Consider the following 25,922-nt stretch of genomic DNA (forward strand, 5'->3'; position numbering starts at 1 on the left):
CATGCGGGAATATAAGGTACAGAAGGTCTCTGCTATTTTAACACTCTGAATTTTGTCTCGTGGCTTTGTCTGCAGGATGCAACACACACACACACACCAGGTTCGCTCGGGACAAGAGATACACTGAAACATAAGATACTAATGAAAGTAGCTGTGGACGGAATTTATTTACACAATGGCAGAGACCTACCTGCTAAATTACCAGAGATCTGGTTGGACGTCAGCACCCAATGCTGTCGAGTAATTATTAGGGAAAGCAACATGCCACATTGGGAGAAGTGCCCCAAACAAATCCATTTTGGAGGGAATTAATGGATGACATCACCCTTGTGAGTGTGACACAATATACTGCAATGTTAATCTGATTACCTCGCCTGTGTTGTGGACAGTCCACCCTGCACTCCACAATATTTTAGTTTGCCATAAATCTATGGGGAGAGAGAGATGAAAACAACCTTCCATCTGGTCTTGGTTCCTCTCCAACATCAGCTGGGCTGCTGCTTCTCTGCCTTCTCTCCTGTCCCATCCCACATATTCCTTTACATAAGTTATTGCAAAGGGCCAGGTTTCAAAGTGAGGAGGGGGAGAAATATTCATTGAAGATTAGCACCGATTATTAATGGCTTGGCTCGAAAAATTCATTTTGAAATTTCACTTGGAAGGGGTTCCCCTCCTCAGATCTGCTGGCAACGTATCAGGTTTGCCTTTGGTCCTTCGGATTCGCATTGTATCACTTCCCCAGATTTGTATCCTGCAACAACAGCCATCTATGTTCATAATATCAACAAATCAAAATGTGCATTGATTAGCACATTTTTGTTTGCCAAGTTCTCCTTTGAGAAGTTCTCCTTCTGCAGGGGGTGGGGACTTTACTACATGCCAAATGAGCTCTTTTTGTCCAGTAAATGCCCACGAGAACTTCCTTTGCAGCTGCAGGGCACAGAAGGAGGGGACATTACATCTGGATTAGGGTCACTGGGAGGCAGGTTAAATCAACAGACACTAACTTCCTTTCATATTCAGTCCAATTCATGAAAGTGTGTTTGACCATCTCCACACTATCTCCATTAAAAAGTTGCTCCTCACCCCATGACTGTGTGGGGACTTATCAAAATGCTCAACCATGCCTTTCAAAGTAGGGGAATAGAAGGCTATTCTTTATCCTTTCGTGTAGTTTTTCTAACCTGCTTAGTTTTTGCTCTTTTGAAAAAAGGGTTGAAACAAAAGGGTAGACAATGCTTTACCGAGTAATTCTTCTAGAAAATATTGAAACTGAGAGAAGGGAAATATTCAACATTACTATCAAAGGTCAGTAAGTGGAGACCCAGTGGCCAAATCTGATCCAAACAGAGACATCCCACTGGCCGCCTAGTTGACAGCTGAATGGCAAATTAGATGTGAGGGAAAATAGCAGCTGTGGCAACAGAATTTGCTCACAGGACATGCCAGCCCTCCAGGAAAAGTATTTATTTGTTTGTTTGTTTAGTATTTTCCATCTTTCCTACAAGGAGCTAAAGGGGACATACCCATTTCCCCAAGCATTGCAGGTGGCACTGCGGTCTAAGCCACCAAGCCTCTTGGGCTTGCCGATCACAAGGTTGGCAGATCGAATCCGCATGAAGGTGTGAGCTCCTTCGCTCTGTCCCAGCTCCTGCCAACCTAGCAGTTCAAAAGCATACCAGGGTGAGTAGATAAATATGTACCGCTGTGGTGGGAAGGTAAACGGCGTTTCCATAGGTTCTGGCTTCTGTCACGGTGTTCTGTTGTGCCAGAAGTGGTTTAGTCATGCTGGCCATATGACCTGGAAAGCTGTCTGCAGACAAATGCCAGCTCCCTCAGCCTGAAAGTGAGATGAACGCCGCACCCCATAGCCAATCTCGACTGGACTTAACCATTCAGGGGTCCTTTACCTTTACCCATTTTCCCACCTTTATTTCTTCACAGCACAGGAAGGTTAGAGCAGGAGATAAAGTAATGTTCTTCCCAACATTACCCAATGAGTTCTGTGGCTATGTGGGGCAGCTTTCTAAACCAAGTCTACTCTTGTGTCCCACTTGGACTACTGCAATGCACTCTATGTGTCTAAGAAACTACAACCGAAGGTGACTCAGAAACTGCAACTAACCCAGAATGCAGCAGTTAGACTGGTGATTGGGAGCAGCCACCAGGACCATATAACACTGTTCCTAAATAACTACATTGGCTCCCAGTACGTTTCTGACCACAATTCAAAGTGCTGGTGCTGACCTTTAAGGCCCTAAACAGCATCAGCCATGTATACCTGAAGGAGCACCTCCACCTCCATTGTCCAGCCCAGACACTGGGCTTCAGCTCCGAGAACCTTCTGGTGGTTCCCTCGTTGTGAGAACTGAGGCTACAAGGGAACTAAGCAGAGGGCCTTTTTGGTAGTCACACCTGCCCCATGGACTGCCCTCCCATCAGATGTCAAACAGATAAACAGCTATGTGATTTTAAAAATACATCTGAAGGCTGCCCTGTTCAGGAAAGTTTTTAGTGTTTGCTGCTGCATTGTGTTTTTATCCAGAGTGGCTGGGGCAACTCAGTCAGATGGGCAGCATATAAATAATAAATTATGTTGTTGTTGTTATTGTTGTTGTTGATGATGATGATGATGATGATGATGATTCAACCCTTTAAACCTTGGTGCTCTTTAGTTATTCCTGTATAACTCCTATTATCTGGCCATCTGTCATGGATCCTTAGTTGAGATTCCTGCATTGAAGGAAGTTGGACTAGGTCCCTTCCTGCTCTGCAGTTCAGTGATGCTATGATCCCTGATCCATGTCCATGCTGGCTGGGACTGATGGGAGTTGGAGTCCATCAACATCTGGAAAGCACTCCCTGGGATGCCCACAGTCCAACACGGCAAACCAGGAAAGCAACTGTTAACCAGTGCGATTAAGTAAGTGCTTCAATAATCAGTGGACTCGACAGACATTTCTTTTCCATCTTTGTTTTTAATAGGGTCCATAGGCATCTGCCTAGAGAGTTCTTTTCAGGGCAGGGGCCATAAAAATGTGAAGCTAAAAAAAAGAGAGAGAGAAAGAAATATCATTGTTAGTCATCATCATTGTTATGACATGTTTTGGGGTTCTCCCATTGGGGAGAGTCCCTGAAAACAAAGCAACGAGGAGAAAACACAGAAGGTTAGGGATGTAACGAGACCTATGAAGTCATGTCATGTCTCCTTCTGCCAAAGCCCGTCTTGCTGCACAGAGCACACGTCGGAACCATTGGAAAGACGAGGAGATGGCAGCCAGTACAACAGCAGCAGATGTGACCCAGCCATGAAGACTCGGCAGTAGTAGAGATGGCTCCCGAGAGGAATCCCAGGCAGCAGCCCTTGCTGAAAAGAGAGCCTTGGAACCTCTGAGAACAGCAATTATTTATAAAGTAGATTACTATGTACTCTTTAGCTGATCTACAGTTTTACAGTATATTTATTTTGTCAGTCTCTTTCCCCCTTTGGGAGGAGCACTGTGGTGTTAGCTTGTTCCAGTTTCTGATACATATCTCCACTCCGGAGTGCATGCCCTCGCTCCAGCCGTCCATCTAGTCAAGAGACGCTCCTCAAGGATTCTGCACTCCAGCCTTTCAGCAGCCATTCCAGTGAACGGTGTAATATTTCACTAACCTCTAAAGTTCAACTCCCCTGAACTTCAATGGGACTGTTCAGATATCAACAGGTCCCTCCACACAGCTGTGATTGGAGAGTGGTAGCCTATGTCACTCTGTTTAGCACCAGACCTGAAGAGAAACACATTGCAGTAAACTGCTGGTGAGTCACCATTTTGTTTCTTGCAGGAGAACCGCACCTTTGGCATGCCTGCCACAGGCACATTTGTATTCCTCTTTGCCCATGAATCAAAGGAACAGCCTGCTTGCCTCAGACTTGCAAGCAGCTTTTCAGTCGGTGTAAGGAAAATGTGGGGTTCGGCCTCCAACATTTCTCGGATGAAAAGAGGGACATTCTATTCTACAACAGGAAGCTTCTCCCAGGTTTGATCTCACCAGACACATATACGTCATATACACCTTGAGTGAATTACAACCTCACTGTCAGGGACTGGGCAGAGGAGGAATGGTGGAAACTGCTTCCCCAGCCTGACCCTTCCAGAGAAGAAGAAGACAGTTCAGAAGTGCAACAGGGGTTTGAGGGAAGTCACAGCTCAGAAGTAGATGAGGGGGAAAGCTGGGAAATAATGGGAGAGGAGGAGGAGGAGGAGGAGGAGGAGGAAGAAGAAGAAGAAGAAGAAGAAGAAGAAGAAGAAGAAGAAGAAGAAGCAGCAGCAGCAGCAGCAGCAGCAGCAGCAGCAGCACCGGAGGGGTGATGGTTGATGGACACAGTGTCCTTAGAAAGCATTCCAGACACCCCCTCCCAGAACCTGGTGAGCCTTGAAAGTAGTAAAGCAAAGAGCTTAGAGGCAGAGGGCACTTCTCAGCACCTGTGGTGATGACACATAATGGGGGAGAGGGAGGGGTTGGAGATTGACTTGGGGCAACGCCATTAATCCCAGAGGCTGCATTTCCAAGCCACTGTCTGTGAATACTGAATAAAAAGCAGTTGGTAAGAACCTTTCCTTGTCTTATCCAATCCTGGCGTCCTGCCATGGGAGGGTTGGATCCTCGGTAGCCTGACACTCACGTACCTCACAGGATTGTTGTAAAGAAGAAAAAAGTGTGAGGGAAGGGATCATGTGCAACACCTTCAACATATAAATGGAATGAAATAAGCTGCCTTGAGTCCTTGACAGGGAAAAAGCTGGGATATAACAACAACATGTATTACTGTATTTTAATATTTGGTTGGAAGCCGCCCAGAGTGGCTGAGGAAGCCCAGCCAGATGGGCGGGGTATAAATAATAAATTATTATTATTATTATTATTATTATTATTATTATTATTACTACTACTACTACTACTACTACAGAAATTGTGAGAATGATCAGGAACATACAGGGGGTAATTCCTATTGAATTCAGTGGGACTTAGTTCTGAATAAAAATGCTTTGGTTCCCCACTGTCTCTTTCTACACAAGCCCAGAACTTAACATAGAGCTAAACTAGACATGAAACTAAATACATCCCATTGTTACTGCTGCTATTTTTAACTGTTAACAGCCACCAAAGGTTTTTCGCAAGTTTCACTTGGGACAAATGTAAGTTTTTTCCTGGTCCCAGTGAAAATCACCTGCTGCCCAGCTAAACTGCTCATAGCAATGCTTTGTATATATGTATACACACTTTACTATAACAAACAAGTAACATTTTAAGTTTTATAGTTTGGGATCAAGCCTGAAGGTGATTTTTACATCAAGAAACATAAGCCAGGGAGTACCAGAAAGACACACTCTGTCTACTCTCCACACCTGAAAGAGAATCTGATGGGCATGGCATGACAGAGCATCAGACCCTGGGGATCTCTAAATAATCACCTTAAAAATCAAGATATCCAAGGAACAGCAGAGATACTCACAGGACCGAGGGGAAATTAGAACACCAGGGCAAGAAAAGTTGGGATCTTTTAAAATATGCAGAAGGTACTGCTGGGTGATACAGCTCTAGGAGGACTGCATGAAACATTCATACAGGAAATATGTACTCCAGTTTTCTTCAGAAACATGTGCATAATACAGTCACTTATGTAGCATCATACTTGCAAGGGTATAAATATGCAGGGGAAACCCACATAGGTGACTTAAAGACCTGCTGTGCAATCATATGAATGTTAACTGCACAGTAAGTCTCCCTGTAGGGACGTGGGTGGCGCTGTCTGTTAAACCACAGAGCCTAGGACTTGCCGATCAGAAGGTCGGCGGTTCGAATCCCCACGACGGGGTGAGCTCCCATTGCTCGGTCCCTGCTCCTGCCAACCTAGCAGTTCGAAAGCACATCAAAGTGCAAGTAGATAAATAGGTACCGCTCCGGCGGGAAGGTAAACGGCCTTTCCATGCGCTTCTCTGGTTCGCCAGAATGCTGGCCACATGACCCGGAAGCTGTACGCCGGCTCCCTCGGCCAATAAAGCGAGATGAGCGCCGCAACCCCAGAGCCGGTCACGACTGGACCTAATGGTCAGGGGTCCCTTTACCTTTAAGTCTCCCTGTGTTCCATGGCGCTTGCCACTTAGGATTAGTCTTGATATGCTCCTGAGAGTAAAGGCACTGAATACAGTGAAAAATACACCTCTGAAAACTTGTGTACCATGGCATCGTTAGTTACTTATTTAAGCACAAAGTTATTTCCTTAAGCTGGAAGGAGAGATTCGTGCTTGACGTATGTACAGAAAGACAGTATAACCATTAAGGAAGCTATTTTTGTGGTAAAAGAACATTATTATGGTGTCCGTTCACCATTTCTGTACGTTCATCGTTTCTGTGATTTCTAGCCACCTGTGCAAAGTCAGTTGTGAGTCATTTGTGATAGAAAGGAGGCCCCAAGAGCTACAGAGAGCCAGCATGTTAACTGAGGCAATTTTCTACTATCTGCTTGAAAATATTTCACTTTGCACTGATTACTCTTGTAGGGTTACAAGAAGTTTTGTAAGCAGAACTATATGAAATGTTACAAAAAAAAATTATGAGAGTGGATTTTAAGTTAAGGATTACTAAAAGTAATAGTTAAGATAGTTTAATGCAAGATCAAGAGATGAAGGTAGAAAATCGCTAGATGTGGTTGACAGAAGTCTTAGGCTTATAGCCAAAATGTTGTATAAGTGGAGATGTTCTGTTCTGTTTGGAAAATATTTGTAAAAACTAATAAAAATATATTATATATCTAAAAAAAGAAAACATTGCACTTTGCAAGCAGCAAAACTGACCTGCATTAATTGGCATCCCAAGCAGACATTGGCTTGATTTTTCTCAGAATGACATCTCCAAGCGACATGAACACCCGGGGGAGGTGGCAAATGAAAAATCAACTTTTCACTTATTTACAATTGGTTCCACTACCTACACAATATCTTGAGTCCTTTCTGAAGGTTCTTCTCCCAGAATGCTCTGTGGCACATCATGGCAGCATAGAGTATGATCCTATATATGCTTGTTTCTTATAGAAATATACCACTTAATACCAAAAAGTCTATAGGCACCTACCTGGGATAAATGCCATTGAACTCAATGATGCTTACATCTTTGAGGAAGCATGCATACAATTGCACTGCTAGGTTGGCAGGAGCTGGGACAGAGCAACGGAAGCTCGCCCCGTCGTGCGGATTCGAACTGCCGACCTTCCAATCGGCAAACCCAAGAGGCTCTGTGGTTTAGACCACAGCGCCACCCGCATCCGATACCTCTACTATGTGTAGGCTATAAAAGCTGTGATATATTGCTAGTAGCAATGTTCTTAACTTTCGACAAAATAATAATAATAATACATATTGCTCCCTCACGTGCCACATGAAAGTATTTGGACTCATGTTCACATCTTTGTGAACATAAGCGTGCACAGAACATAAACTGTTCAACGTGTACATATGGACTCGCCTTAAGATCAGGGGGATGCTAACTCTTGCCCTCCCAGACTTCTTCTCCAAGATCTTATAGCTGAGCCAGAGTCATTTTGGTTCAGCCACAAGAAAAGGCGTTTATATAGTATGTAGCTAGTTTAAGATGCTGCTCTGATGTGAATCTCTGCTGCAGACTAGCTTAGTTGGGTGCCTTCAATCTGAGTCTAATGCACTAGGAAAAAAATTACTGGGTTGCTGTAAACAAACAAACAAATAAAAAAATTTAAAATCCGCCTGGATAGAAATTTTAATCCTGAAAAAGACGACATGTCTGGATAAAAAGAGGACATATGGCAACCTGACCTCAAACAGAGGGCATATGGCAAGCCTACCTCTGCCCCGTTCCTCTCTACCCCCTGACCCACCCACCCCATTTACTTCCCTATAATAAGCAATAGACTGTCTGGGAGCTGAGCAGATTGTTCAGTGCAAGATTCCTATTCTGTGGTTATTTACAGTGGTATCTCTGGTTACATACGCTTCAGGTTACAGACTCCACTAACCAGAAATAGTACCTCAGGTTAAGAACTTTGCTTCAGGATGAGAACAGAAATTGCACAGCAGAGGCGTGGCGGCAGTGGGAGGCCCCATTAGCTAAAGTGGTACCTCAGGTTAAGAACAGTTTCAGGTTAAGAACGGACCTCCGGAACGAATTAAGTTCTTAAGCCGAGGTAGGTAAAGGTAAAGGGACGCTGACCATTAGGTCTAGTCGTGACTGACTCTGGGGTTGTGGTGCTCATCTCGCTTTATTGGCCGAGGGAGCTGGCGTACAGCTTCCGCGTCATGTGGCCAGCATGACTAAGCTGTTTCTGGCAAACCAGAGCAGCACACGGAAACGCCATTTACCTTCCCGCTGGAGCGCTACCTATTTATCTACTTGCACTTTGACGTGCTTTTGAACTGCTGGGTTGGCAGGAGCAGGGACCGAGCAACAGGAGCTCACCCCGTCACGGGGATTCGAACCGCCGACCTTCTGATCAGCAAGTCCTAGGCTCTGTGGTTTAACCCACAGCGCCACCCGCATCCTGACTAACCTGAGGTACCACTGTATTAATTTGTGAACTATTTGGTGCTGAAATCTTGTCCACACAGAAATAAGCGACAGACACTCCTGTGATTATAGGAGACCGGTTTTTATCCACTACCCAAAGGAAGATGAATCACCAAAAAATGCTGTTTTGCAAAAAATGTTGGAAGTTGATTGTACTTTTCACCTGGTCTCTAATCTCTATTAGAAACTGCTTCCAGGAGGAAGCAATATTTTAACTATTATATATTGTAATAAAAAGGCATAACTCAAGAGTCTTAAAAAGCATGCTTTTTTCTCCTTTCTTTCACACAACCTCCCTAAGCTGCTGGATTATTTGCTCTTGGCTCCAAGTTTTCACTGTCTTATCTCTTACAATCCTGGCACACAACAGAGTCCAGTGGGATTTTTTTAAAGAACTGGAACTAACCATGTTTTCTTTTCCTAACAATGTACTTAGGGAGGAGACGGGAGCTAAGACAATGATGGTGTTGCCTTCTTGGGCAAGCTATCTCTATGGATCAGAGTGACCAAACTCTGACCACCCCCCCCCCAGATATGCAGGGGCTAATGGGAACTGAAATTCAACAACAACTGGGGGGTTGTAGGTTACACAGCCTTGCTATAGATTTATTTTTAAATCCTCCATGTTCACCCAATACAGTGATACCTTGGGTTACATATTCTACAGGTTACATATGCTTCAGGTTACAGACTCCGCTAACCCAGAAATAGTACCTCGGGTTAAGAACTTTGCTTCAGGATGAGAACAGAAATCGTGCTCCGGAGGTGCGGCGGCAGCAGGAGGCCCCATTAGCTAAAGTGGTGCTTCAGGTTAAGAACAGTTTCAGGTTAAGAATGGACCTCCAGAACGAATTAAGTACTTAACCCGAGGTACCACTGTACAGGACTGAATTCAGTGCTGGAAAATATATGCCAACTTGTTACCTGCAGCCATTGCAAGAGGAGCCCCATGGCTCTGTCTTCTAGATGGGTGAAATTTTGTATTTAATCATTTGTAGCCAGCCAACATATTTAAAGGAGGCTTCAGTGACTGCAGCTGTTTTGTGCAGTTTGGCAAGAAAACAATATATTTGTTTAAGAAAAGTAACATCCAGGACCTCTTTGGGATATTTAAACCATTTTAGAAATGGCACAGGCTCCAGTTTGTTTTAAAAGTTTTGCAACCAGCAAATAAAAAATAATTTTATTACAGCTGTTGCTTAAATTATAGCCTTTCAGAATGACACACCAGAGGAGAAGAAAAGCACAACACAGTGAGGAGATTTTACGTGAGCACATGGTAACTGAAAGAAACATTTTGACCCAAACATTATTGTAAAGTATGCTTTTCTGTTCCCCTCTGTGAACTTGGCTGCAGGGCTAGCTATACCCTCCTAGTGAGAAAGGCAGAGTAAAATGTTTCTCTATGGCAAAAGTAATATGCATATTAACTAGTGACCAATTCTATTTATCCTTCAGACTTGGGGGGTGTTCTTAGGGCTGCCCCCTCTTCCCAACCTCCATCTTATGTCAGTTTATTAACAATTCAACTATGCAAAACATGTGCTAGGTACAATGTGAATTCTTCCAAGACTAAGGTACTTGGACTCATAGGGAGGAATTTGATATTGTGTTTTTATGATCGTTCTATTACTGCAAGAATTTCTGATCTCCTCTTTCTTCCTGCTGTGCGCTGTTCTGGGTGTTCTCCTGGACCCTCCTGAGATAATTGGGGGGGGGGGTGCCATGGAGGCAAAGCAGGGGGAAGTCCCATTGTGTTAGCATACCATTCAACATTTCTCTGTTGAAAATAGGGACATCCTACCATTCCTTCCAACATTTCTCTGTTGAAAATAGGGACATCCTATTCCATATCCTCCAACTTTTCTCCGAAGAAAATAGGGACATCCTACCATACCCTCTACGGGACGTGGGTGGCGCTGTGGGTTAAACCACAGAGCCTAGGACTTGCCAATCAGAAGGTCGGCGGTTTGAATCCCTGCAACGGGGTGAGCTCCCATTGCCCGGTCCCTGCTCCTGCCAACCTAGCAGTTTGAAAGCAAGTCAAAGTGCAAGTAGATAAATAGGTATCACTCTGGCGGGAAGGTAAACAACATTTCCATGTGCTGCTCTGGTTCACCAGAAGCGGCTTAGTCATGCTGGCCACATGACCTGGAAGCTGTACACTGGCTCCCTCGGCCAATAAAGCAAGATGAGCGCCGCAACCCCAGAGTCAGCCACCTAATGGTCAGGGGTCCCTTGACCTTTACCATACCCTCTAACATTTCTCTGATGAAAATTGTTGTTGTTGTTTAATCATTTAGTCATGTCCGACTCTTTGTGACCCCATGGAGCAGAGCACGCCAGGCACTTCTGTCTTCTGTGAACGGCGTTTCTGTGCGCTGCTCTTTTTTGCCAGAAGCGGTTTAGTCATGCTGGCCACATGACCCAGAAGCTGTACGCTGGCTCCCTCGGCCAATAAAGCGAGATGAGCACCACAACCCCAGAGTCGGTCATGACTGGACCTAATGGTCAGGGGTCCCTTTACCTTTAAGTGAAAGCAGGACAGTCTGGGATCAAATCAGAAACTGGGACGACTTCTGTAAATCCGTGACTGTCCCTGGAAAATAGGGACACTTGGAGGGTCTGTGTCAGTGGGACTAATTGTGCTGGCTCCTGCAACTGTTCAGATGGACCTGGTCTATGGTGTTCCATGGTGTCAGGAGTGCATGCAGGAGCCAGGCCCTGTGACCAGTAGGGCTTGACAGGACTGGGGCCTTCTTCAGTTTGTTCTGGAGAGGCAAGGTGTGGCTGCACAGGTGAGGCCGCTTGGTAACTCACTGCACCGGGTGGCAAGAACCAGGAAAGGATATAAGGTCAGCATTTCCCTTCTACTCTTTGCCACAGCAACACGTTTCCTACCTTGCTGTGTGTGGCTTCTTACTTCCTGATCCTCAGACCTCGGCTTCCTGACTTCCTGCTTCTTGATCTTTGGACCCTTGACTTTGTGATTCCTTGCTTCTCACCTCTTGGACCTTTGACTTCCTGACTCTCAGACCCCTGGCTTCTGGACTCTCATTCCTGTTCCCACCCCACCATCTTGCCCCCGGTCCCGACGTCCTCAGCCGGGACTTTGATCGCCCATTGACCGGACCGTGATACATGGTGTGAAAAACAACTGAGCAAGAGCCACAGGGGAAAAGAGCAGCCACAGTCCCTGTATCTTTCTGCAGGAAGAGACAAATCTATAGACATTCAGTCATTCAAATTAAGTAGTCACACGTCCATGGGCTACTGAACAAATTAAAATATTATATTTCATGTGCCACATCACATTAATCATACGCAGACGGAATAAAAGCAAGAAAGCGTCCCCACTCCAATAAAAGTATTGGCATACAGAAGGATTTCACCTACCAATCACCCCTGGCCTGGGATGAAGAAAACAAAGTGAATGAAGACCAGAGAGATTTCAAAAAGTTGGGCTGATACAAAATTGCTCAGAAAACAATTTCCTGACAATTTTTGATATTCTTCATATCTTTATTAGTTTTCTGGCTCTGCCTGAACTGTTGGAGAAATTCATTCTTCCCCCCAGGGAAGATGTGGTAAAATGGTCCTGCCAGTGTCACCAACTTTGGCTGGCATTCAACTGGGTTTCATAGAAGAAGTTCCATTAAAATTAATGAGCATGACTAAGTTAGGTCCATTAATTTCAGGTAGTTTACGTAAAAAATTAGTGCAACCAATGCAGACCTTTGTATTGAAATGTATTTGGATTATGTTGGAATTTGACCTAGTATGGATTTACTTTTAGGGTACTTGGAGATACGATAATGGTTTCACTGTAATTTTTTTTTTTAATTTGCAATTTTTTCATACTTTATTTTTCCTTGACCCTGTTTCTGGTTGTGCGAATTTTGGGAAGTGCATTATGTTTTTTCTTTTGAATATTTATTGCATTTTATAACGATTAATGATACAAATCTCATTCATCATGTTATTTGCAAATAACTTGGGAAGTGCATTATCCAGTAGTCCTAAATAAAAGCGCACCAAAGCTTGTCTGTTGAACCTTCCCCCCCCCCCCTGCTTTTCTTCTGGCTTGGTTGGACGTTCTCCCCCAGCCCCAGAGGTAGCAGAAATAGGTTTACACGTCACGGGTCATAACCTAGGTGGGGTTCTTCCTTGTTTATTTCTTCGCAAGCAAGTTTCATGGGAGTTGGCTATGAAGGAGGAAGAAAAACTGTTTTAAGCTGCAACGGTGGCTCCCACAATCCCATAGTTAATTATGGCATTTGAGTGCAAGTCGGGTGGGGTAAAAGCAAGTGTTGAAGGATTATGCAGCAGCGGGGAATTGGCTGGATCCCTTAACTGCTCATTTGCAGACATTTGCGCATGAGTCTGCTTGCAGATGTATAGTAAACCTTGGTGAAGAAAACCTACTTTATTGTTACGGAAAGGACGAAGAAGGGAACAAAGTTGTTCTAAAGTTCCCGTTAAAATACATGTTTTGTAGAAGGTCGAACATTATTTGTGAAGGCTCAAAGCAAGAAATAGGAAGCGTTTATTTCATGTTGGGGCAGATGATTGTTGTTTCTGATTGTATAAATGCTGCCGTGGGTCATTTTCTCCTCAACCCCAAGCCTCATTACTCAACCCCCACCATCCGGTCTCTAGAAGAATAGCTCTCTTGATGACGGATTTATTCCAGCCAAAAATGTATATAAACACAAACTTGCTTTACAAGTGTTCTGCAGTCATGTTTGGTACATTTTCCATCTTCTGCATGACAGAAAAACCTTCCACTATCATACTTGGCTGAAATATTATATTGCAAACATTTTTTTTCATGACCTCCGAAGCCTACAGACATTTGGATGTTTAAATACTTAATTGGTGCTGCCTCTACTAGAGTCGCTTACTGAATGCAACCACATACTCCATTTGTTAAGTCATAGACAACTACAAGAAGGGTTGTTAAATAATAGCTTGGATGAGAGCAAACTTGAAATCAAGCTCCCTTTGGATTTCATCCTGACATAAGATGACATACAAATCAAAACCATTTATAGACACATTATAAAGCTTGTTCTTCTTGACATTCAGGTCAAACACTTTGTATGCACTTCATTTTTAAGAAAGTACTTGTAGAGGCCCAACCAATAGAAGTTTTAATAAGCTTTTCAGAATTCCTTGTATAGTATATTCATAGCTGTCAAGTGTCCCTTATTTGAAGGGACAGTCCCTTATTCCAGCACCATGTCCCGCTGCTGTCCCTTATTGATAGATGTCCCTTAAATGTCCCTTAAATGATGTCCTTTAAATTTCAAAGGAAGCAGCTCCTCTCCCTCCCTCCCTGCCGGCCAGGAAGGAGGGAGGCTCCAACTGTGTTGCTTGGCTGTGTTGCTCACCCAATAAGAAGTCTAAGAACGACTGGGGGGGGGGGGGAGCTTGCATGCCTTGTGTGTGGCTAGTTAATGCAAACTGAGGGGGTTTTTGAATGCTGGACGCCATTTTGTTGCACGTGCTGCTGCAAACTTTGCAGTGCAAAGCCAGGCCAGGGGAGCCATCTTAAGCTGAGGCTGCATAGGCCTTGTGGTGCATGTGATTCAGATTCTATTCAGTTGAACCTCTAGTTACAAAGTTGGTTGGACAGTGTTCTCGAAGCTACCAGCATGAGTTTGACCAGACTGCAGGAGGACAGGAAGACTGGAGTGCCTGGAACAGGTGAGGCTGCAGGTCCCTTATTTTGGCTGCTGATCCCTTATTTTCAAGGCTGCTGGTCCCTTATTTTCAAATCTGTAAGTTGACAGCTATGAATATATTGTTATAGATTGGGGGGAACCCCTAAGCCTAGGAATTAATAAATGATAGGATTTTTATTATTGGGGATGTGAAGGCAAAAATGCAAACTGAAGAAGAATTCCTGGGCTAGCCTATGCAAAAGGACCTGGCCAAGCTAGGGCCATTAAGAAACAATACAGGAGCCACTGAGAACCATTTTTAATGCAAGAGAACTATCCTCCCTGCTTACCCTGGGGTATTACCAGAGACTGGGAGTTTGGAAGGTTGCCAGGGTAACTGGATGTGAGGTTACAAGAAAAAAGAGTTGTTAGCAAGGTGTTCTGGAAGGAAGAAGGGGGAAGAAGAAAGACTGGGATCCATCTTGGGCAGGCTGGCTGAAGGCTGGCTGGGAGATATGGCTTGGTCTCCAGAACTGCGCGGCTGTGGGAAACGAGCCCTTCTTGAAACGACCATGCTGCAAGAGCTGAACTCTCTCCATGCAGACTGAAGGTGTAAATAGGTGAATAAACCATATTTCTTAAAGCTACGACAGTCTCCGCCATGTCTCAATTCTTCAAAGGACCACAGACACTATGGGCTCTTGCCACCGCTCAGTAGAGAGAGGGGGAGACATCAGAATTTTGTAACAATATTTATATACTCTGGTGAAGCACATGTTAAGAGTACAGTGGTACCTTGGGTTACATACGCTTCAGGTTACAGACTCCACTAACCCAGAAATAGTACCTCGGGTTAAGAACATTGCTTCAGGATGAGAACAGAAATTGTGCTCCGGCGGCACGGTGGCAGCAGGAGACCCCATTAGCTAAAGTGGTGCTTCGGGTTAAGAATAGTTTCAGGTTAAGAATGGACCTCCGGAACAAATTAAGTTCTTAACCTGAGGTACCACTGTAGTTCTATGACCCTTTACCATTAAAACACCATTATGGAGAGCAGCTACACGTGGCTTCGTTTTGCTCAGAATATAGTGGGAAAAGGAAGAAACGGCTATTTAAGCCAGCCATTTCTCCTGCTCAGAATCACCCTTCACCCATTGACTCATCTCCTAAGAGATGAAACATAAAACAAGTAATGTTTTGCGTGAAACTAACATTAGTAAGTCAAACTCGAAGGGAATGTGATCCCCTAAGGTGAGAGCATTCATTCCATTGTCCAGACACCAAATGGAGGGATCTGACCCCAATCAAGACTTATCAATGCACACTAGCTGAAGATATCACTCTGGACAATCGCTGAGTTGTACTTCCATCCAGGATTGTGATTTTACGTGAAAAATCGCAGTGCGCAAGCAGCACAGAGAGAGAATCCAAGAAAGAACAAAGCAGAATCCCACATCGACCAACATTCACACAGCAAAGAAGTGCAGACGTCAAGAGCTGTAGAGATGTTGGAGAAACATTTCCTCACCCAGCCCATTCCCAACGTGCTCATTCTTAACTGAGGGGGACGACCCTATGAGAACCGTCTTCTTGGAATGTTTTGGTTTGTAGCCTGATTGAATCTTGGACAAGATACCCCACGAAAAATAGCAGCTTACCAATCATAGTTGTTGATTTCAGATTTATCACCACCATCCGAAAGAGAATATTCCCCGAAGCTGTAGCTTCCCAGCCTAAGAAAAGCAGCCAGAGGTGAAGTAATATGAAGCATGATTGGGCCCCGTGAGCCCATCTGCTCTCTTCTCTTCATTTCCCGTGTACAAATATGTCAGTGGTGGATAATAGTATCTCTTCTTACATTTTCTCGCACTCATCAACTTATACCTGCTTAGAGACATGACATTTAAAACGCTGGAGCCACGCTGTTCACGGAATGACAGACCTTAAATCAAACTTTATCTGAGCGCATGTCTTTCTGTCAATGTTAAGCAGTAGTAGCTATTCCAGTTAGCGAGAACCAGAAGCTGTGTTTTACTTGTTGCCCAAGTTCTCGCTCGCTTCGATAGACGCATCTCTAATTTTGTGATTGCGAGAGCCTTCAGTTTCAACATCTGGGAGGGAAATAATGGTGTGAGGACCCTTAATATTTGATCCCTGAATGTTTTAAAGGGTCCGATTCCAAGGCTCATTGCAATAAAGTCAGCATTGCACGTGAAACTTAAGCCAACTGGAATAACTGTTTCTGGTGTGGCAGCCGCTGTGGTAGTTGTCTGGCTGCCAGTGGCACACACACACAGAGCGGGCAAATAGATTGGTTTACTCCACGTTGCAGCAAGACTCAAAGAGCCACCAGAGGGGGTTATATGACTCAATCTCTCACACGCTCCTTTTACCACCTCTCACAGCAACCATTAAAACACACTGCAGGAAAACTCCCCGAGTCCACCTTGGCTGCATACCGTGGTCTCCCCCACCTCCCTCTAGCATCACCGGTGCTAGAGGATTAATCACAAGCTACTGTTTCAAAAGAAGAAGAAAACGGGCAGCTGGCTGCCAAATTTCTCCCTAAACCAGAGCTTTTGTTTTTGCAGTCACACCTTCTCACTAGGCCATCGGCAAAGGCGAGAGCAGCGCTCCCCGTGCCAAGAGAGGTAAACAAAAATAGAAATGCGCACAGAATTATGAGGCCGATTGACTGTGGCAGGTGGGGTTTGGCAGTCTGGTTCCGATTTTCAAGCAGGGGATTAAAGCCAAAACCAAGGCATTGCCACAGTAAATTAACCATATTCTAACAGTTATGTGGCTCATTTCTTTTCACTTCTACTTTCATTTTACATTAGCGACGTTTGGCACGTCTGACTTTAACAGCCATCATTTCTATTTCAGAAGCAATGCAGAGAAAGGTTTATTCCCCTGTGTGATGCTACAGCCCCTTTTGGTTTGAGCACCAATTTTCTTGGGACAGAGTGAACTCATTGTCCTATACAAAACGTTGTAAACTGACCAGGACATGCCTGGAGGGGTAATAGGTTTGCAGATCACATCAGCCAAAAATACCTCATATCTTCTCCCCATTTCCCTCATCCTGTGCTTGCTAGCCTGATATATTCAACCAAATTCCTGGAAATCTATGGATTTTAAATTGTAAACCTTCCAGAGTTATATTATTATTATTATTATTATTATTATTATTATTATTATTATTATTATTTCAGACTCTATCTTCCTCTCCAGAGAGAGCCCAGGTTGGCTCACAATAGTACAATGACATTTGTACAATGACACACCCAACAATCAGTGACTGTTTTTTAAAATTGTGTTTTAATGTTGTAGCCTGCCCTGGGACCTTCAGCTGAAGGGTGGGCAATTCATCATCATCATCATCATCATCAATTTAAAACAAGCTGGTCTATAACATACTGCAGGTAGCAGATGAAACCAGCAGTGTAAAAACTTCATAAAACAATTGGCCCAAAAGCTGGATAAGTAAGGAAGTCTTCACATGTTTATGCATGCATGTAAAGAGGAGAACGGTCTGATTTCTCTTGAGAGGGAGTAATATAGCCAGGGTGCCACCACCAAGAAAGTCCTGTCTGTGCTTTTTGGTGTGGTGAGGGGAACTGTCCACACGGACATAATTCCCTTGGGAATAGGTTACCTACGCTGCGAATTCTGTTTAGATTCAACAATCATTCAGTGAAAGCTTACAGTGTTTGAAGAAGAAAGATAAAGGATGCTGCAATGTTTAGGCAAATGATTAGATTGGTGCTAATTTCCATGCTATTTCCTTCCAGTTATTCTACCTTTCCCCCTTTAATTATTACAGAACTTGAAAGCTCAGGTTTTCTTTGCCAAATTTTCATTTATTTCCCCTCCCATTCTGTTGCTGCTGGGTTTTGAGTCTTTCCCCAATATTTCGCATGGCATATTCTCACAAATACAGTCGTATATGACGTTTGTTATTTTCATTGTGTTACGGAAATTACCGGGGGGGGGGGGAGCACATCTTTAAAGTTAAATATTACAAATATTATGCCTGAATGTATCCTTTCAACTTGACAGCTCAGGGAAGTTACCTAGCTTTAAAAATAATATAAAATCAACTCCTTTCTCAGTTTCCTCCATTCGAAAGCTATTTTATCCTTGAAAAAGGACTCCAGGAAGTTCCCAGAGATGACAATTGCTGGGCTCATTGTTAGCCAAAGGAAGCCAAATCTCATCACCTGACTCACCTCAGGCTCCAGACTTCCAGGAACTTCTATTGTACTTTTGGGTGGTGGGTACTTAAGACATATTTGCCTATGCTAATCTTATACCTGAGTCTTGCCCTGCCATGTCTGCTTATGCTAATCTTGTACCAAGGATTTGTCCGGACATGTTTGCCAAGGTTAACCCCTCCCCTTTTGTGACATGTCGGTGATGTAGCAATGATGCTGTACGAACTGTATTCTGGGATATAGTGGGAAAGTTTTAAAAGTCTTTGTCACCCCATCCTCGGGGTTCAAATTTGCTCTTTGAACCTATTGCGCAATAAACTTTGGTCTACAGCTATTTGCTCCAGTTGGCTGGACTCCTTCATTATTCTGCAGGGACCCGTGGGCTCTGCCCGACGAGCTGGGTGACTGAGCAGCCTCGCACCTAGATTTTTCCATAACAGGGACCATATGGAGGAACTTAAACGCTTTGGTGGAACAACAGGATAGAAAGGTAAAGGTAAAAGTACCCCTGCCCGTACGGGCCAGTCTTGACAGACTCTGGGGTTGTGCGCCCATCTCACTCAAGAGGCCAGGGGCCAGCGCTGTCCGGAGACACTTCCGGGTCACGTGGCCAGCGTGACATCGCTGCTCTGGCGAGCCAGAGCCGCACACGGAAACGCCGTTTACCTTCCCGCTGGTAAGCGGTCCCTATTTATCTACTTGCACCCGGAGGTGCTTTCGAACTGCTAGGTTGGCAGGCGCTGGGACCGAGCAGCGGGAGCGCACCCCGCCGCAGGGATTCGAACCGCCGACCTTTCGATCGGCAAGTCCTAGGCGCTGAGGCTTTAACCCACAGCGCCACCTGCGTCCCTTAACAGGATAGAAGGCAAATAATATATACTGCGTTGAGCAACACTGCATTTCTTTGCTATGAAAGCTGCACAATGGTATCTTTAAATACAGTACATCCAGTTCTTGTTTCTCCTCAATTCAGCCAAACCAACTGAAATTAGAATATTATTTTCTAGGCCACAATTTACAGCAGTAATTAATCCATTGCATATAAATTTATGTCCCATGTAATATGTTTAAACCAGGCTCCTAGCAAAACAAAATAATTTATACTTAAAAGCTATGGTTTTTATGGAAATTTGAATCCCAGTTATTAACAGCCATTGATCAAGAAACTAATAATAACAACAAAAGCGGATGTATTCTAAGCTGGAATAAATCAGCTGGATAATAAGACTAGCATTATATAATTAAAAATAAAGCCCTGCTATTCCATTTGCAGCCCTACCTATAAAATATAAAGATCTGAAAGAGTTAATGGGCTTCAATAGCTCTTATAATAGGCCAAGCTATTTTTGTGGAAACAATGAACTCTGTTCACCTGCAATTTGATTTTTAAAAATGGAAAGAAAAAAAAGTCAATGCCTAAATTTAAATCCCGTCTACAGTCTGGAAAGATTGTTTTGTGAGACCAGTACATTTGTGTCCTTTTTTAAAAAACATTTCCTGAAGATGACTTTGAGTGAGTGCTGCTGAATTTGCATCCTTAATATAATCAGCCTTTAGGGAGTTCAAGGAAAGATTTTAATCTCCATAAAGAAATGGAGTATTATTCAGCTATCTGTTAAAAGTGCACTTCGAGAGCATTTCACTCCGTATGGGATGGTCCTACACAGTGCACTTTTTCTAGAAAAAGAGGTGTCAGAACTCACCCTGAACAGCTTGTTTGCCACCCACTTGCTTGCCAGAACTGAGTTTCAGTAAGTTCTGGCTGAAAAAAAAGCCCTGGTCCTACACACTCTGATCAAGCACCAATAATGTTCTGTCCCAGAGATAGAAAACCTATGACTTTCCAGATGTTGTTGAACTACAAATCCCATCACACACATACACACACACACACACCAGTCGACCTCATTTTTGTGGAGCGAAAACAACTGGATGCAAAACTATTATGCATGATAGTTCACTTTTCGAAGAATGCTGGCTACGTTGCATAGCAACCAGCTTCCAGAAACAACTGGCATTTTCTTATTGGTAGTAGTAATTTTATCTATACCCTGCCCATCTGGCTGGGTTGCCCTGGTTTCTTTGGGCGGCTTCCAACACAGGAAAGAAAATTTAAATATTTATTGCACTATATCTTCTTTTATTGAAGAATAGACACTAGAATTGTGTTTCATATACAGTGGTACCTCGGGTTAAGTACTTAATTCATTCTCCTGGGGCCTCCTGCTGCCGCCGCGCCACCGGAGCATGATTTCTGTTCTCATTCTGAAGCAAAGTTCTGTAACCTGAAGCGGAGTCTGTAACCTGAAGCGTATGTAACCCACTGTACCCAAGAAAATGTAAAAATGCTTGGACGCAAATACTTACCCTCTGTTGGTCTTTTCAGTGGTAGCACCCCATATATGGTGCAGCATTTTGTATCTTATAATAGTAATAGTAATAATAATAATAATAATAATAATAATAATAATAAAATAAATTCAACATACAGAGGTTCTATGTTTAATTATAAGAACATTTGGTTGTGCCTCCCTGACCCACATTTAACTTGTTCGTTTATTCATCATCATCATCATTTATTGAATGAAATAAAAATTGTTGTTTGTTTTCTCTGCTTATAAACACATTTCATGTAGGCGAATAGACGTGCCTTGAAAACCCTTATTTTTGTGAAATTTTGGCTGGCTTTTATTTGTGACACTTCAGTTGGCCTGGTAAAAGTATTACCCTACTTTGGATTTTGGATGTTTTTTAGGAGGCAGCACAGCTACCTTTAATTCTTTGTGTAACCTGGAAATATATTTTAAGATGAAGAGCAAGTAGTAACCTCTACTATCCCATTATTATTATTTTTACTATCCTTGACCATTAAAGTGGCATATTGACAACATAAGGGTGCCTCCAAACAGTCAGTATTTTGCATTTACCCAAAATGGCACCATCAACACACAAGAAGACAGTAGACTTGCAGGGACCCCAAAGTTGGTAGAAGTACAAAATTTTTTTTTAGGGGAAATACCCTAAGGCTGGGGGGGGGGACCCCAAACAGCCCTCTGGAATCTGCTCAGTGGTTCCAAGGGATGTTTGCTGACAGATGGCATGCAACAACTGGAATCCTGATTGGTGCTACTCCACACTGCCACATTTTGTTGCAGGCCCCATTTGTCCAATGTGTTAAAGGTAAAGGTAAAGGGACCCCTGACCATTAGGTCCAGTCGTGAACGACTCTGGGGTTGCGGTGCTCATCTCGCTTTATTGGCCGAGGAGCCAGTGTACAGCTTCTGGGTCATGTGGCCAGCATGTGGTGAACCAGAGCAGCGCATGGAAACACCATTTACCTTCCCGCCAGAGTGGTACCTAATTTATCTACTTGCACTTTGACGTGCTTTTGAACTGCTATGTTGGCAGGAGCAGGGACCGAGCAACGGGAGCTCACCCCATTGAGGGTTTTGAACCACCGACCTTCTGATCGGCAAGCCCTAGGCTCTGTGGTTTAACCCACAGTGCCACCCACGTCCCTTGCTGTTCTTTAGAACCTCCCTATTTTAAATGTTCACTAAGACTGTCATGGAGCATTATCAGCACAGAATGCAGATGCTGATGAGAAAGTCTACTTACATCTCCATCCACTTTCTCTCTCGCTGAATGATCAAACCAAAGGAGATCGCTATGCCTCTAGAGCCCCAGCGACCAAGGAGCCAGCAGAGGGAGGTGTCACAATGAAGGGCGTGTCACAAGGACCTCCGCAACCTAGCAACCACCAGCACTCAACTGACACAGCTCTCAACTGACACTACTAAGTTTGCTTATCTGGCTTTTAATCCATGTTCAGCCCCAACACATTTTAAAAGGATATAGGATGAAAATCAGATCACCCAAAGGCCTGGTTAAAAAGGAATGCTTTTGCCTGGTGCCTAAAAGTATATAATGAAGGTGCCAGGCAAACTTTCCTGGGAAGAGCATTCAACAGATGGAGAGTCACTGCAGAGAAGGCCCATCAAAAGGTGAGAAATGGGACTCACAGTACTACACTCTGTGGTTTAACCCACAGTGCCACCCACATCCAATGTGTTATACGGTGTTAAATACCATTGGTCTAATCATTTAATACAGTTCCATCTTGCTGAAAGGCAGCAGGCTGGGGGCTGGGCTGGTCAGTGCCTGGATGGGAGGTTGTACAGTGCCTTGGGTTCAGTGTTGAGAGAGAGGATGTAAATGTACTAAATTCAGCGGTAAATCAAGTGGCTCACTTTTATTCTTCAGAGCATGCAAACTTACAATTCCATCCACTTTGTATAAAAAGCAAGCAATTATTGTTGTTGTTTTCATGTGGCTATTGCCTTGCTATTCATCATCCTGGCCAGTGGTTAGCATCCTGTCTATTTGAGTGGAAACGGATTTCTTTCAGCACATTTTCCTCAGTTTTCAAGCTCTGCAGCATGGATTGAAATGCAAAGCAGGTAAGCTCCCACCCAGCATCAGTTCTAGCAGAAACCTATCTACACACACATAGAAGCCATACCAGCATAACACAGGACATTTCAAGAGCAGGGAGGTTTGGGATGAGCTGGCTGGTGATCCACTAGATCCTGAGCTGGGTCTCACTGCTTTCGTGAGACAACATTGGACCCAGTCCATGTAGCAGCCTAGGGTTGATGCAATTATTGGCCTGGATTGATCCCTAAAATCCTACCCTGTTTTTACCATGGCCACATTGCGTGGCAGGGCTGGAGATGGGGCAAAGTAGGGAAGCTAAGATTGTGCCCTAAACTGGCAAAAGCTAGTGCCTCTGTTAGCATGCTGGGGTTTTGCTGCGGAGACCTGGATTCACATCCCTTTTCAACTGAGAAGTTCAAGAGTCCTTCACTGTCTGAACCCTGCCTTCCTCACCTGGTTATCTTTACGAGGATAAAGTGAGGTGCGTCACAGTCATGTATATCATCTTCAGTTCATGCACTCCATTAGATGACATCTTTGTTCCTCGATGATGCACCTTCCAAGATCCCCCTCTGCTACATCACTGCCTACCCTGCTCTCGTAACCTCGGCTTTTCTGTTTCCCGTCAAAACTTTACATGAGTCAGGGAAACACACAACAACAACCATGACCGGTTTTCAAACTCAGATTAAGTACTTACTTTTATCACAGGCTTGAGCTAATTTCCTTAAACCATCATCACAAAATCACAGTGCTCAGGAGGATACTGTCTTGAACGCAGTCCTTTCTGACAGATGGGAGATTCCTTCCTTACAGCTTGTAAGCTCAAGGCTGACAAGAGACCTTTGGGGAACAATCCTATTTCTTTCTAAGGCAGTACCAGCTACAGGTCAATTGTCATACTAACTAAAAACAAACAAAGAAAACAGCCATGTTCCTGTTGCCTTGTCTGGGCTCCTTAATTTTCACCCGAAGGGAGCATACAAGCAATACCGCAAATTAGCAAAACTGCCTATTATTTTTGCAGATGAGCATTTTGACCTCATTCGCCGTTGTCCGGCCTTCCTTTGATAGAAATATTTGTGTTCCTTGCTCTCGGCCATTTCCCCTCCTCCCTCAGAGCTCTTAACCATGCAATAAAGAAGAAAACTGGTAACCTTCAGTGATGCAGCTACTTACCTCCTAAACCACAATAATTAATCCCCAGTGGGTAACAAATACTACGCAATTTATTCTTATTTGGCTGCAGCTTGAAGGGACCTGGACTCTGAATTAGCAAACGCTTGGCGTTCAATCTGGAAAGCATATGTTTCCCTTCCATCATTCAATCCATCAAAATGCCAACCAGCTCTGGCTGCCGGCCCGCCCTCCCCATCCAAAAGAGGGGAAAAAGAAAAGAAAAGAAAGAAAAGGTCTGGGAATGGCACTTTTTGATATTACTCATTAACATTAATGTCCTGGTATAAAGATATGTTTTATTTGCAGGTAACCAACAGGCTCATGGGCATCTGGGAACACTTTGAATGATTGCCAAAAGTCAGGGAGGAGGAGGGAAGAAAGAAAGAAACGTGGGTCAACTAATGATCAACATCCCCTTTTAATCAGATGAAGCTGTTGCAATGTGTCAATCCTCTAGGGGAACAAGGACCTTTCACCTCACCAAAGCCTGCAGTAGCATTTACCTATCCTTTTGCTTTGTGAGAAGACCAGTGGGTGAGGGCACGTTCGGGCATGCATATGATGCATTGCATGTAGCAGTTGAATCTGATGAGTTTAGACAAAGGATGTCAGAGTCCAGCACAGGGGGTTGCAAAACTCATCACAGCAAACATGGTTTACTGTATTTTTTTGCTCTACAGTGGTACCTCGGGTTACATACGCTTCAGGTTACATGCGCTTCCGGTTACACACTCCGCTAACCCAGAAATAGTACCTCGGGTTAAGAACTTTGCTTCAGGATGAGAACAGAAATCGTGCTCCAGCGCGGCAGCAGCAGGAGGCCCCATTAGCTAAACTGGTGCTTCAGGTTAAGAACAGTTTCAGGTTAAGAATGGACCTCCAGAACGAATTAAGTACTTAACCTGAGGTACCACTGTATAAGACTCACTTTTTCCCTCCTAAAAAGTAAAGGGAAATGTGTGCGCGTCTTATGGGGAGAATGCAGGCTGCGCAGCTATCCCAGAAGCCAGAACAGCAAGAGGGATTGCTGCTTTCGCTGCGCAGCGATCCCTCTTGTTCTGGCTTCTGGGATTCAGAAGATTTTTTTTTCTTGTTTTCCTCCTCCAAAAACTAGGTGCGTCTTATGGTCTGGTGCATCTTATAGAGTGAAAAATACTGTAGTTTTAAACCAGGGCTGAGTCACAGATGAAGGTGCATACCCGAGTCATTGTCTCCTGGTGAGAAAGATGTGAACTGGCTCATGGTATAATTCAGCATATGTTCAGAAGTCCCAAAACTTTGCACCAGAGCACAGAGAGGAATTAGGATCATGGCAGCAAACCTAATCTCAGATTCCATGTCTTGGGAGGTCGTATGAACGGTCTGCAAAGTATCAGATTGTGCAAAGAGAGACTTCACGTGTGCTGGTTTTACAGGCCAAACGTAGCCTCTCCACGTGTTGAACTCATCTATGCATGGAGGCCGGGGCCAAGGGCCCAAAGTATTTTATATTTTGTTTTGTTTTGTTTATATAATGATTAATTTATAAGATGGCTTCTAAGAGGTTTGCAAGCATAAAACCAATTGCAAAAAATGAAACGCACACAATTCAAACACACAATAGCACTATTTCATTAAAAAATGTTAAAAACAAACATCCACAAATGAAAGGTATAATAAAACAAGGGGCATTAAAAAAAAACCCAGAACAACAATGAAAACAATTAAAGAGGGAGGTCTGCTTCTTGGCCTCCCTCCTCTCCAGCCTCTGCTTCTGCCTCTGATTCTGAACTGCTCTCTGCCACAGCTACTTCCTGCTCACCAGACCCTTCTGAACTCAGCTTCTGAACCTCCTCCTCCCAGT

General features: G+C 43.9%; 1 long non-coding RNA gene across 1 annotated transcript; it reads left to right on the forward strand.

Moving 5' to 3' along the window:
* Positions 1-22,707: 22,707 nt before the first annotated feature.
* On the forward strand, positions 22,708-23,828 carry LOC310841246. The gene is made up of 2 exons (XR_014562432.1): positions 22,708-22,923; positions 23,612-23,828. It is a non-coding gene; the product is annotated as an uncharacterized lncRNA (long non-coding RNA).
* Positions 23,829-25,922: the final 2,094 nt, after the last annotated feature.

This window comes from Podarcis gaigeae (assembly GCF_964106915.1).
Source record: "Podarcis gaigeae genome assembly, chromosome: 3".
NCBI classification, from domain to species: Eukaryota; Metazoa; Chordata; class Lepidosauria; order Squamata; family Lacertidae; genus Podarcis; species Podarcis gaigeae.